The sequence below is a fragment of the Centroberyx gerrardi genome, chromosome 7 (assembly GCF_048128805.1).
Source record: "Centroberyx gerrardi isolate f3 chromosome 7, fCenGer3.hap1.cur.20231027, whole genome shotgun sequence".
In the NCBI taxonomy this organism is placed as follows: Eukaryota; Metazoa; Chordata; class Actinopteri; order Beryciformes; family Berycidae; genus Centroberyx; species Centroberyx gerrardi.
The window spans coordinates 22,383,750-22,396,996 of NC_136003.1; positions in this window are offsets into that span (position 1 = coordinate 22,383,750).

A 13,247-nucleotide genomic window follows, 5' to 3' on the forward strand; every position below is an offset into this window, starting at 1 on the left:
GAAGCATCAATAAAGTCTAATAAAAGACCTTTAGACTTTCCAAGAAGTAAAATGTTTGACTCCCACATTATGAACATTTTAATTGTTGCCACTGATAGGCCCACAACCAAAAACTATCTGCTAAACAAATCATTTGCAATAGCTAGAACCTGTAATGTTACATGAAAAACTAATTCAAAAAGAAGTGGCATGGCTTTATTTCATATTTAATAGTCTAATATTGGATGTAATCTTAACTATATTAACAATTTTAACATGTTAGCTTCTTCGCATTTTGTTGAGAAGTTAATTGGGTTTAGCAGAAGCACAGTTGCACAGAAAAGAGTGTTTGGGTTGGATTTTTGTGTTGCTAAGGAATATACAACACCAATATTTATTCTCTATTCTCTATCAGCACCACTCGTTATGTATTGAGCTCTCATTTTGTTTCATGGTGTCTTTAAAGCTAAAATTGCATTGCAGGGCTTCATAACAATATCATGCAGTGTCATTGTTGCCCAGAGCAGAGTCAAAGAATAAAATCAACAATTCTGTCCAGAGATATTTAATGAAACTGCACATGGCAGACCTTTCCCTGAATAAGGAAGAAAAACAAGTAGGCTAGGCATTAAGCAAACCTTACAGTGGCTTTGCAACAGCAACAACAAATGCTCTCATCTCAGCTCACTTCAGCCTATTTGCTATAGCCAATGCTGAGGGTAAATGGCAGTGAATGACACTGTGGGTAGGGAAGTGGAAATTTAAACTGTTTTCGCATTTCCCATTGAAGTTTCAAAAGATAATCTGGATGAGATGGATTGCAGCATAATTTCTGTACATCACCCATCGATAAAATCCAAATTCTGTGAGAATGAGGGTTTTAATGAGAATATATTCCATATGGCTGAAGATCAACTTAATCAGCTAAATGCTGTTTTAAAATGCAATGTCCCTTTATAGCCTTTTCTTGTGGAAAGTCATGTGTGGAATTGTATGCATCTGCAGTATATCTACCATTTATTTGGAGTTAATCCTTTTAATCTTAGGAGAAGCTCCGGCATCTATAAATACCTGCAGTTTAATATCGAAGTCGGTCACGAAATCCTCACAGAAACAGAAGACGATTATTAGCTGCCATATTTTTAAAGCAGAACACAAGATTTCAAAACCACTGCAGCAGCAAGATAGTGTTTTGCTACAGAGCGGTCTACACTTCACTGTTCATTACAAGCCATGACAGCGAAGAAAACACAAAAGTGATCTGATAGCAAGGTCATTAACGGAAGAAATGTCAGTAGTTAAGCCCACTTCTCGATGCGTTACATTCAGGAGCGCTCACACATCTGCCTAGCAACTGAGGAGGAGAGCAAAGCTTAATGTCAAATCAAAGAGTGTCCTTACAAGCATTCAATTGTTTTTTTTTTTTTAGCCCTATTCTTCCAATTTACTCCATTTTAACTGTCATGTGAAGTTCTTTAAAATGGCTCCACCTGGATGAGTGAGAGTCTTTTGTGAGCCTCCATCAGTCAGTGTGCCCGCCTGACATGCACCAGTGAAGGCAAAGGCAGGAGAAAGAGAGAGAACTCTAAAGTACAAAAAAAAAACAAAAAAAAATCAGGAATGACAAGGACACAAGAGAAAGGGTTTGATTGATGGAGAAGTTGTTTTAGAAGACAGTCAGTCAGACAGACACAGAGAGTCAGACAACCTTTTCAACAGTTGACAGCCAATGTCTATCTTTTGTTACATCTCTGTTTGAAAAAGAAGCGATGAACTGTGGGGCTGGGGGCTTTTTCTGATTTTTTCAAGCAGCAGAAGACACAATAGGCGCCGTTATTAAAGACAGGAACCAGAGCGCAGTGAGATTAAACTCAGTGCGCCGGTGGAAAGTGCTTTTCAGAATCAGAATCAGAATCAGCTTTATTGGCCAAGTATGTACACATACAAGGAATTTGACTCCGGTTTTTCGTTGCTCTCAATGTACTTACACAGAATAAACATACAGCTAAAAACAAGGACAACAAGATGAACAGAGGTAAACCTAAACATTTAACTACTATGTACAAATATGCATATATAGGACAATAGTGCGATGGTGCAGAGTGCAAAGATGCTGGAATAAATATGGAGTTGTTGGTGTAACAGGTTACATTATATACATGAGTTATTACACATTACATACATTATACACACATTATATACACATTAGTAAATCAGATATTGTACAGATGATGATGATGGGGGAAGAGGAGCAGGAGGAAATGATCTGGGCCCTTCACTCCTTTTTTTTTTTGATCTGGGCCTTTCACTCCTTTTTCTCACTTTGCACTCACTTTTGAGCTTCCATCTGACAATCAAGGTGGATATTTTTTAAAAAAATTTTTTGATGGCACTCTAAAGTCGCCTGTTTTGGATTACAGTGCCTGGACCAAATAGACCGCCAGCGTGAAGCATATTGGCCTCCACAACTGCTATCATTCAGTCCTCCCAGCCAATTCCACAGTGCAGCCCATAACCAGCTCTCCAGCTCAGAATAAGCTGACTGAGCCAGAAATTCTGGGTGCAAGTTGCATCTCAGACTGAGCCAAAGGACGGCGTGATATTAATCCAGAAGGCTGACATCTGTTATCCACATGGTCCATTAAAGGAAAAATCCACCCACGGATACTCTTACTGTGTTAGGTCTCATCAGTCTGCGACGTTCGGTGCATTCCAGGAGTTATTTGTGAAGTGTTGTAATTACCTTTTTGTTGTAACCACCTTCCCTCCACCTGCCTCCTCTGCTTCTACTTCAGGTGGTGATTTCCTACATTTCTTCCTTTCAGCCACAAAGTTCGAAGGCGGTTATGTTTTCACCTGTCTGTTTGTCTGTCGGTTAGCAAGATATCTGAAAAAGTTACAAACAGATTTGGCTGAAATTTGGTGGACAGGGAGCTGCCTTGGCCTAAGAATCAGTCAATTAGATTTTGGTGGTGATCTGGGATTTCCGCTGTTAAATGATTTTTGTTTTTTAGCCATAACTGTTATGCTGTGCTCATATGCTGGTGGGAACGTCGTCTGCTAAACAACAGTGAATTCACGTACTATTTTGTCAGAAAATCAAACTTGGAAGACAAACGATAAATGAACATGAACCGTTATGGAGGCTGCAGCTTTGCAAGGTGCAGAAGTGATCAGCGTTGCTGGAGATTTGCGCTTTACCAAATAACTTCTAGTTTAACAGTGTTTTAGGGTGGATTTGTCCTTTAAGGTGGGACATTGCTGACATCTTTTTTTCCTAATGGGGCATTGAAATAGAGAGAGAAGGTATTCTTCTTAAAGACATTATCGTTTGCTCTGACGAAGAAGCAACGTTTTCCAACTTCAAAATATGGCGTTACCTGAAAAACACCTGCTTACGCATCACATCATATCCAATACCTGTAGGGTGGGAAGCACAGACTGCTGACAGTTCGCTGGCATCACAGAGCAGCTGTCTCCCAGGTGAGCTCATTTCAATTACACGAGTGGATCTCTCCCCACTGGATTTCACTCTGTCTCAGTCGTCAACCCGGAGTGACAAAAACGGGTCGACGTGCGACCGTTCGCGGGGTGCCGGCTGCCAAGGAAACAGTGTCAAAGCCAAGTAAATGCCTTTCTCTCTCCATGCATGCCGGAGTCGTGTCAGGGAAAGACTTGCTCACCAGTGTCTCTCTCTCCTGTGAGAGCCAATGAGCCCGGCAGCCAAAGGCGCCTTGCTGTTAGGGATGGAGTGTCTCTATGGTAACAGCAGAGGAAAAGGAGCTGGTAAATCCAGGTAAATAGAATTCTTCAGAGGCTGCATAAAGAAGACCCTTGATGTTATAAAGTAATTCTTTTGCGGCCACCTTAAGGCAGCATAACATTGCTTAAGATGCTTATATAGTGTATATATATATCTATAGGTCCTGAACCTGCTGGTCTCATCACCTATATCCTGGGGTTAAAAGAGTCCTGGTGTGCCACGGCTGGTAATGTCAAGCATGAGAATTACAAGAGGTCTCAATCTTGATTATATCTTCATTCCCTAACACAACTGTGATTGAGACCGAGATAAAAAGAGGATTTGTGATCCAGATGCATAGAAAACACTTCCTCCGCTTTGTAGGATCTCAATCTGCTACTGTCATTATCACTATTACTGTTTAACCCTCTGGTCTCTATCAAATGATGCCAGTCCACAATGATGGATGATATTATCTCCATCAATGTCACCCATGAGCTCACACATCTTTCTCATCTTTCCTTGTTCTCATTTCTTTGCCATTTCATTGTTCCTAATGTATACATCTAACAAAAAAGAGAGCCAGAGATCCTGCAGCATATCACTGAGCCAACAAGGCTTACAATGTCTCCTGAAACAATCAGTCACTGGAAACTTCAACCACACGCCTCAAGATTAGTCTTTGTGAAGTTTTCAATGATGCACCTTTCCAAGTCATTAGTTGTTGAGCAATGCTCCAATTGTCTTGTCTGGTTGAGCGTGAAAGCTTCAAGGTTTAGAGTGTGTTGCGATGGTGTGAGAGAGTGAGGGAGTGTGAAAGAGAAGGGGGGGGGGGGGTGACTATGATTTGCCACATTTCTTTGTCTTACAAACAATATAATTAGGAGAATGCACTTAATTCATTGCATTTCTCGTGAGTCTCCATAATAAGGAATATTAAGCGCCCTCTTAATTCTACTTCTACAATTCTACAGTGACATTGACATTATATGTAATTAAAGAACAAATGTGCACATTTTGACCTTCATTTTACTCAGAACTTAATTCAACCACATCAGCCTGAGGGGATACAACATTCAAAGCGCCCCACAGAATCATGACTGCCTGTAGATCAAACTGTAGTGCTAATGTTAAAAAGCTTGACTATCGTCTTAATGAATCCATAGTGGGTGCTGATAGATTTACGGGGGCCATGAAAAACCTTAGAGACAGAATCAAGAGCCTCATCCACAGACAATCACTGGGGAAATGGATTAGCTATCAATGTTATCGTGCGACCAGGGCTTAGGGACACGTTTGACTAAATGGATCAAACTGCCGATTCCACGTCAAACCCCTAATAAGCTTTCTAGAGGACCGGGTGTAGAAAGTGGAGACATCACCGTGATCTATGTGCACCTGTAGATAACACATAATCTATAATCAAGCAGGCTCCGGCGAAAGGGAACGGAGGACAACCAGTCTATTCCCAAATGCTCTCAGAGCACCATGTCGTCAAGACACATGACAGGCACTTTGGCTCGGAAATTGATTGCCAGAGAAAATCCCAAGAAGAATTGATGGTGCAGGCGCTGTGAGCTGAAGGATGTCTATAGTGCAGCCAGGCAGCAGAAATCACTGACATCCACACACAGAATATAAAACTTAAACAAAGACACAAATCCTTGGTTGTTACACTACACACTACACATCCTTTGTCACCCTGGAAAACAGTAGCTCCAACAGAAAGACTGATGTCAAAAATAGCAGCGATAGAGTCTTTGTGCTGAGGAAACGACGCCACCTCCGTGGTTTACGCAAAAACATCAATCTGCATCTACAAAACAGTGTGATGCTCTGAAGTCATACAACTGCTCAGAAGTGCCAAGTTTTAAAAAAATGGCATACTTCAGAATATAATAGCAAATAATAACTATATTTGTACAGCATTTGCTCTACCATAACCTTTTATGATTGCTCTTTGAGATGAAAGTATGAGGTAAGCTGGCTTCAGCTTTATTTTTATGGACAAGTTTTATGGTAATAACTCAGTGACTCAAGGGGCAGGCGACCCAAAGCACCGTACAGCTTTAGAGTGCAGAGGAGAAAAGTCACACAGAGCCACAGCAATTTAAACTACAAACCAACCTGGCCAGGAACATTTCCACAGTTGTATTTTACCATAGAAACAATAGCCACCATTGTGACAACCACTATGGTTTTCTACTACACATGGCAAGCCGAGCCAATTCTTCTTTTCTATACTACATTGTTGAATAAGGAAATCGGTTCCTTCGTTTGAATATGCTTGAAATTGCCGTCACTTAGGGAAAATACATTCTAGCTGAGACATTCGAGTCTCTCGGCACACACCATAAACATCTCCAAAGGTCAATAATGATTTTTACATACTATGAAGCTCAATAAACACTAGCAGCCGACTGCAACATTATAAAAGGTGTAAATGAATCACAATCCACATCAATCATCTAGATCCAAGGTCTAGACCCATCGCATTGCATATATAATCTTTATCCTTATAGAACTTATTATGTTAGAGAAACTTTCCCACTGAATTACAAGCAAAGAGCACAAGTCAAGTAATAACATTTCTCCAACTTCATGCTTTAGCTTAGTGTGATGGTGCTGCGTTTTGATGCTGCTCTTTTGTGTGTGTGTGTGTGTGTGTGTGTGTGTGTGTGTTGTGTGCACAGTAATATGCTACACAATTGGACAGGGTTAAGAAAGCCCCCAGTATGGTTAAACAAATATCAAATTACAGAGGTATGGTCAACACCTCATTACCTTACAACCTTACCCAACTGTCATAGCCCACAGTCCAGTACAGTAAACCTACAGTACGTATTATTAAAATGGAGTTTCACAATCTGCGCCTGTCCCTGCTTCAATCTCCTTTTGCACAGCCAACTTTGCACAATTTAACCCCCAAATCAGCTTTCCAATGTGATCTTTATGATCTATATGATAAACAGAAAGGAAAGTTTTGTCCATAATGACAGACACGCTATAGCACAGGTTATCTATCCTCACAGACTCAGACAGCACATAAAAAGTGGGATCGGTCTACATTATTCCTTTCCTGAGCCTGCCATTTATAAACAAGTAATAAATCCTCCTGTGCATTAGTACAATATCATATATCGATTAACACATTGATATAATCTGGGTATCAAGAGAACTTTATCAGCCAACAAATAGACTCAATTCATATTATCTTCAATATTGTCATATATCAACAGGTGCCAATTAACGCACATCTTAAATAATTACAGTACAGACTGGTCTAGTTGTGGCATAATCTTTGCCGAATTTATCATAAACCCAACAGATAATTTTACATGCTGTCAAATGATGAAAAATGTTTCTTACCTGTGTCTCCTGACAGTTTTCCAATGTGGAATTGTTTATGTTGCTGCGTGTCTCAGAGTTCCTTTGAATCAGTGCAGGGATCAGTGCAACAGGATTCTGTTGCCTCCTGCAATTTTTGCACAATGAACTTCTGCACAAAAAAACAAAAACAAAAAACGCTTAGATCTTTTTCTTGTGACAGACGACAGACAAAAGATCATTTTTTCCCTCCGAGATGCTTTGCTGGGCTCACGCTTCACCGAGGCTCACCCAAATATGGCTATAGGAAGTGCCGCAGCACTTTGGCTGCCCTCCAGTGCTGTCGGAAATATCGCTACCACGAGCTGACCGCACATCAAGCGCCCAACAAAGTGGTAAATACAAGTGGAAAAGTGTGGATTTTCTCTGATAAGCGACTTGTGACGTTTAGGGGGCGGAGAGCATGGGAGCTGTGTGAACAACTGATGGCAAAGGTGATGCGTTTTATTATATAGTTTCACATTCCACTAGTGTAGCCCTACACATAAATGTTAAACAAAGAGTGAAAATACAAAGATACAACAATCAAATACTCAAAGTAAGTTGATCTGTTAGCATAGATAGATCAATTGCATGCCTGATGCGCATTTTCTCCTCTTCATTCTGCAGCAACAGGTCATCATGTCGTCGCCTAATTTCTGAAATAAAAACCACATCACACAGGAAAACTTTTGTAGCCTACTGCATTTTTGTTACCACTAGGCAAGGGTGGAAGTAACATTACAATTAGCCTGCTGTTGTTCTGTAACTGTGTTTTCGTGCAGGCTACTTGTAGGCTACTTCTTTGGGTATTTGTGCAGTTAGTGATTTTATTTTTACTGTTGATTTGGCAATGTATTATACTTTGCTAAATTTTAAATTGCACCCTTTCACAGTACAAGTACAATTTTGTATGATTTCCATAAGCATCGCATCAGAGACTGGGCAATTACAGAATGGCCAATTATGGTGCCATTGGAGTGAATGGTCAGTCAGGAGAGAAGAGAGGAAGTGAAGCAAAGAGAAGCAGAGAAGAGAAGACTAATCTGACTTCACTTTATTAGTGCACTTTATTTTTTTCTTGTTCACATTCTGTTATCTCGTCCTTTTAGCATTGCTGGGAAAGAGCATAATGTAACAATCTCTTTTGTAAAAAAAAGTAACTTTGACTGTGTTTTAAATGAGCTACTTTTTTCTTTCACTCAAGTAGATTTTTACACCAGCAATAATGTAACACTACTTCTACATGAGTGGGATGTTCCTACTCTTTGAATCGCTGGGTTTCAGGGCACATTTTGTTATTACTTCCGACCAGAGGCACTTCAATAAGCTCATAAGTGGGAGTTTACGGGGAGCACCTGAAGGCATCATTTGACTTGCCTCAGGCTGTTGCTGAGGGAGAGAAAAATCGACTCAGTGACGGAGAGAGCCAGTTCACCTGTCAGTCAGGAGGATACTTTGTTCTACCTAGTTAGCTCACCTAGTGTTTTAACATGTCATTATATCAAAACAGCTCTCTAAAACGCTCTAAATGTATTAGTGGGCTGGAAGGGGGGCAAAATGGATGTAACCCTTCAGGCTATACATAGGAGACAAACCCTAATTGCTTCAGGTTTAATAAAAAAATTAATTGTATAGGCTAACTATACACAAATAGGCCAAGTGCATTTGCCATTACAGAAGGAAGAACATTGCCATGAAACATTTGTGCTTGCAATAGAACAAATAAATAGCAATAAATAAAACGTCAAATTGGAACCATGCCTCACCTTCATCTTTCACAATCGGTTGCCTATTTACATCAGTTGAATAAGAAATACTATTTTTGTTAAGAGTCTGTCCCTATGCAGAGTGTGTAACTGAAAATGAGACTTGCTGTCAACGTGTCTCTTCCTTTAGGTCGTCTTTTAAAGGTGATAGGAGCAATGATGATGATATGATGTGATGTGATGTGACCTGATGTGATGAGAAAAAAGAGGACTGCCTTTCCAATCAAATAATTAGCTTCAGAAATATGAGTTTTAATGAGCCGTGGATTATGGAAATGTGTTAAAGAAAAGTGTGATGTAGCATGGTGTAGGCTACGATAAAAGGTTTATATTGCAGAAGAGGACAATAGGCCTGATGGCATGGTTGCGGCTGAATATTTGTCTCTAAATAAAGATTGATAACATTTACCAATACAGGAAGTGACGTAACAATCTCCAATTCAGATGTTTGACTCATACATGGGTCGGTGTCCTCTATGGTCACAATGACATGTCATGAAAGGCTACGGCACTAATATGTAGCTGAAAATAAAGGGATATTATGAGGTTAAAGAAGAATAATCAATTGTTGATAGTTTGATGGGTAGGCTATTTTGCACTTATTTTGTGATGTGGATCAGTTTGATTATTAATTATTTGTGTATTGGTCTTTGTATTTTAGATTGAACCAGAATGCATTTTGTATTCCCATTCTCGTTCCCCAAGTGTATCAGTGTCTAAAGTAAAAGATTCCAGGGTAAATCCTGACAAGGCTCAACAATTGGATTGGATTGAACAAGGCTGAAGTGTTGGCCAGTGGCAGCACACGGGGGTATTCAGTTACCTCCGGCACCTCAGGAGCATTCTCCTAGAAAACAATGTGTGAAAAGCCTGAAAACAAGAGTGTGGAAAAATGCCCTCCCTTCCCCTACTGTCCGCACATCAGCGAGTGTGGATACACTATGATCTATCAAGACAGTGTGATCTCAGCAGGAGCAAGGTTTGTTTTCATCAACAGGTTATGTGTGTGTGTGTGTGTGTGTGTGTGTGTGTGTGTGGAACCTATTTTTGATAACAGATGTTAAAACATGTATATGTACAACTTCACTCTTTTGACTAGTTGATAGAAGTACTGTAGAATGTCACTGGATTTGAGCAATCCTAATAGCTTTAGCTGTGGGTTTTCATTAAAAAAAGAGGGAATTGGGGGTCGTTGTCCTTTTTGCCTCAAGTGCCAAAGAGCCTCTTTCACTCCATTGCGTCAGCATTAACTTTAATAGAACACACATAGAACCAAATGAAAGCACAGATTCCAAAAATTATGTTGGTACCAAGCATGTCATTGTCACCAGCCTGGAAATGGGATACAAATGGCTCAAAATGTAATCAAATATTTATAATCACATCAGTATAGATAGCCTACACATCATTTGAAACATTATTATCCTTACTGAATTAATAGAGGATTAAACGATTCTAAAGAGTGCATCATAAAAAGAATGGGAAGAATAAAATTAAAATCAAACTGTCTGTTTTTGTAAAAGTATTCATTCCCTTATTTAGTTTGGGCTAAATTGCATCCGGGGGCAAAAAACAGCACTATGTGGGGAATACAGAGGGAAGTTGCATTTGAATATGCAGTGCAAAATTTAAATAATGAAAATTTAATAAACCTTAGTAACACATTATTTTTTTTTCTACATGAAATGAGAATAATGAATCATGGAGTGAAGATCATTACAACTCTCTTTTCATTTGCCACGCAGTGCAAATGAGCAGGTTGAGCTGAGGAGATAAAGCACTATGAACCCCCTGTTAGATATGACACATCACCGCATTTTCTCACTCATCTGTTTGCACATCAGGACATATGAACGGAAGGGCATGTGCACAAACGCTTTAAATAGGCACAGGAACATTAATTACATGCTTGCAGGGGAGAGGTGCCTCTCTAAGCGTAGAAATTATTCCACACATAGCCATTACAACAAAAGCTGCAGTCAGGCACCATTTCATGGTGTAGCACTGACACTTCACAAATGGAACCATTCATCACCATCAACAAAGCCAAAGCTTATCAGCCTCCTATGATTAGGGAATGTTCCTTATCACTGTTCACTTACACTAATCTACATAAAAAGCAACACTGAAGCGTTCAATATACCCCGTGAGAACAATTTGAATCAATTAGTATGACTGAGATTTGTTGATTACGGTCAGGTAACACAAAATAACAATCTGATGAGTGGAAATAATGCAACATTTTCAATCCATTTTGATATTACTATGCATTCCTGCGAAGTGCAGAACAGCAGCACAACACTTCAGCTGTACATTAATACAGAACATTAATTAATTAATACGAAACATTCAAGAGAATAATAGCTGTAGTCCAGTCTACAATATTCATCATAGGCTACTTCTGTTTTTATCAACCAAAGCCATTGCTAATTAATACTTGATCCTAAGTTGGATTGTGATTGGACAATTACCAATGTTAAGAGCCTCATTTGCTTTGTCTGTTGTTTCTTATTTTAAAAACCTCAGCAACGCATACAAGGGAGGGAATTTTAATGGGTTGCTGCATAGAACTGATCATAAGAGTGCCTGGTCCTTCTAAGCTGTATGGAGGCTCTACTGTGCCAACCTTAATATTATAGATTAGTTCAATGATTATTATTGATTGAAAAACAATTTAGAATGTGATTAATTAAATTCACATTTAAATTATATTTGATAATGAATTTATAAATTAATCTGTAAAATGACTGTGTGTCATCATCACAATCTTCCTTCAACCCATGCAGCAGCAGTGGAGTAAATCCAGTGGACAGTTAGAGCTAGCATTAGCCGTTAGCCGGGGGTCAATTTTAGCTTACCACCATCAATTAGCTCCCGAGTTACCTAGCTAGACTACTAGCATACTCAGCAAAGACCAATTTCTCTAAAGAACCATCAATAAGATCATCTCCCCCTACTTACAGTGGCCTAAATTGATATTACTGCTAAGAAGTTTTGAGAAACCTTGTTCGGTTTACTGGTAGCAGCTTAATAGCTCGCAAGCTATCAGTGACCATCCTTGACATTGTGCTCTACTGACTCTGCAGAGAGAGGGAGAATCCAGACCAGCAGCTGGACACTGAGGGCTCCTTTACCTCTCTGTGGGTTGGACTTTGTATTATTTTTACTGTGGGCATAAGAGGTTCATAAGGGGCCTAGCCCAGGCTCTATGGGGTCGCCACAGCTCAGCACGCCCCCCGTACCCCAACCAGGCCATGTCACAAAATGGACTGAATGCAATTCAATTTCATGAATAATGAGTACTTATTTTACACGATTGCGCTTTACAGTGAATATACAATTTAAAGTTTTATGGGTAATTTGAACATTTGCACCTCTGAAAAATATTTCTAAAATATCAGCATGCATCCCTTTCCATGCACAGACAGAGATCTACTTGCTACACACGTGCTTTTTTAAAAATCATTTTACAAATCAATTTATAAATTCAGCATCAAATATTATTTAAATGTGAATTTAATTAATCACGTTCTAAATAGTTTTTCAATCAATAATAATCATTGAACTAGTCTATAATAATAAGGTTGGTACAGTAGAGGCTCCACAGAGCTGTGAATGGGTGAATAATAATAGAAACATGGTTGACACTGACGTCCATCCATTCCCTGCTGAAGTCTGTAGCGTTGCAGTTACGTCATCAGCGGTCGAGAAGCAATGCCCTAATGACGAAAAACCAAAAGAATAGACTTCAATCTATTTTCAATATGTTTTGTTTTGACATTGATTCAAAATCTCAACAAAAAGGAACAGAAGGCTTCCCTGTGTTCAGCAATAAGACACAGTGTGACCCTTTGCTTCGTTTCCATGGACACATCATTAGAGAACTTCCCCAGCTGGCTTCAACTGCTTGAAGTGTCTGTGGCACAGCATTTTTAAAATAACAAGCCCTCAGCTTAGTTAGTCAGGATCAAGAGAAAAAAACTGCTTGGGGTTTTTTAGCATTTTAAATGGCAAATACAAAAGTCAAACAAATCAAAGTAATAGCTATGATGGAGCAATTAAAGTTGACATATTGCAAATGACAAATAGGAAATGTGTTTATTTATTTATTTGTTATTTTTATTTTTATTTTTTTTATTTAGGGTTAGGGTTCGTGCTTACTTTATTTACCAATAATTTATTTCTAAAGAATCAAATCATTAAATAATGTCATAGATTCCAAGTAACCCTGCAAAAAAAATGCAGTTTGCTAAGAACTTTCACATTTGATCTATCCGAACACTAACCACTGCCTGGTGTAGGGACATGAAACTTGAGAATGTGAGTTCAGTTTGAAGTAAAACACAACCAAAGGTTACACAGACAGATATTAGTTCGCTGAGTCATACTGA